The sequence below is a fragment of the Chrysoperla carnea genome, assembly GCF_905475395.1.
Source record: "Chrysoperla carnea chromosome X unlocalized genomic scaffold, inChrCarn1.1 SUPER_X_unloc_41, whole genome shotgun sequence".
NCBI lineage: Eukaryota > Metazoa > Arthropoda > Insecta > Neuroptera > Chrysopidae > Chrysoperla > Chrysoperla carnea.
The window spans coordinates 29448-31240 of NW_025408169.1; the positions used below are offsets into that span (position 1 = coordinate 29448).

At 26.9% G+C, this 1793-nt stretch overlaps 1 non-coding gene across 1 annotated transcript; it reads left to right on the forward strand.

The window, feature by feature from the left end:
- The first annotated feature begins 1170 nt into the window (after positions 1–1170).
- On the forward strand, positions 1171–1289 carry LOC123304344. Its single transcript, XR_006536372.1, has one exon. It is a non-coding gene; the product is annotated as a 5S ribosomal RNA (ribosomal RNA).
- Positions 1290–1793: the final 504 nt, after the last annotated feature.

Sequence of the window (1793 nt, forward strand, 5' to 3'; positions counted from 1 at the left end):
TATATTATTGTGAATAATGATATAATTGAAAACCTTTATTTTTTATTTGATAGAATTATTATATTTTATCATTTAAATATTTATAATAAATACATTATTTTTATAAAGTAAAAAATATGGCCGAAGAAAATTCTACAGCTGTTGCAGCAACTGCGGTTACTGCTGCTTCTACAACACCAACAAAAAAAGCAACAGCTTCTGGTGCTAAACGTACAAAACAACATTCAAAACCAACACATCCACGTACATCAGAAATGGTTGTTAACGCAATTAAAAATTTAAAAGAACGTGGTGGTTCATCATTACAAGCAATTAAAAAATATTTAGCTGCAAATTATAAAGTGGATTCTGATAAAATTTCACCATTTATTAAAAAATATTTAAAAGCTGCTGTAACTGAGGGAGCCTTGGTACAAACTAAAGGTAAAGGTGCATCTGGTTCATTCAAATTGGCTGCTTCCGCTTCATCTAATTCTTCAGCTAAATCAAAAGTATCCAAAAAAGAAAGTGGAGCAAAAGGTTCAGCAAAGAGTGCTAAAAGTAAACGGGCACCAAAAGAAAAGAAAGCCACAACTACATCATTGGCAGCCAAAAAGCCTAAAGCAAAAAAAGCGACTCCATCATCATCAACTGCTGCTAAAAAAGTTACTGCAAAATCATCAGCGGCATCAAAAAAAGCACCAGTTAAAGCAAAACCAGCAAAAAGTACAAAATCCTTTGCCAAAAGTAGCCCTGCTCGTAAACCGAAAGCACCAAAAGCTAAGAAAGCTTCTGTTGCCAAATCATCTCCTACAAAAATTAAAAAAGCAGCACCAAAAAAGAAATGATCTGTTACTTTAATAATATATTGAAATATTTCATTATTTTTGCTAAAAAATGAAAATAACATAGGCCTTAATACAGGCCACAAATTAATATTTGATAAGAGTAAATTATTTTTTGTATAAATATTTTATAAAATAATAGTTTAGAAACATTTGCCACAGTCAGTACCACGGATGGGTGGCCACTTGAGAATACTGTGTGCGGTTGCATTTTTATTTAAAATATATGGTATAATAAATAAGTATATATTTAAATTGATTACTTCATTGAAAATTTTAATAATATACTTTAATATTAATGATATTTATGAAAAATATATATTTGTAAAAATTTTCATTTATTACTGGCAACAGCCATACCACGTTGAAAACACCGGTTCTCGTCCGATCACCGAAGTTAAGCAACATTGGGCACAGTCAGTACTTGGATGGGTGACCGCTTGGGAACACTGTGTGCGGTTGCCTTTTTATATTAAAAATATAAATTATTTTTCTTCTTTTCTTTTTTTTTACACACCATATATAAATATATGTTATTTAGAAATGTAAACCTTTTATATTATTCATCAACAAATAAATATTATTTTTTGTATAAAATTTTATTGCATTTATAACTCATATCATGGTTACTTTAAAGCGAGAAGTTTTTTTAATATTTCAAATGAATATAAAATAATATAAATTTTATGAAATTTATTTATTTTTAGAAATAGCAATCGCTTATAATTATAACAAAATTTTAATAATGTTTAATTTTATTTCAATAATTTATATTTATATATATATATATATATATATATATATATATATATATATATATATTTTTTAATAAAAATAATATACTCTTATTTAATAATATATGTTGGTCCTATATATAGGACCGAAAATATTTCTTATTTGTTTTTTTTTTTTTAAATTGTCATTTAAAACGCTTATGCACGTTCTCCACGAATACGTCTTGCCAATTGT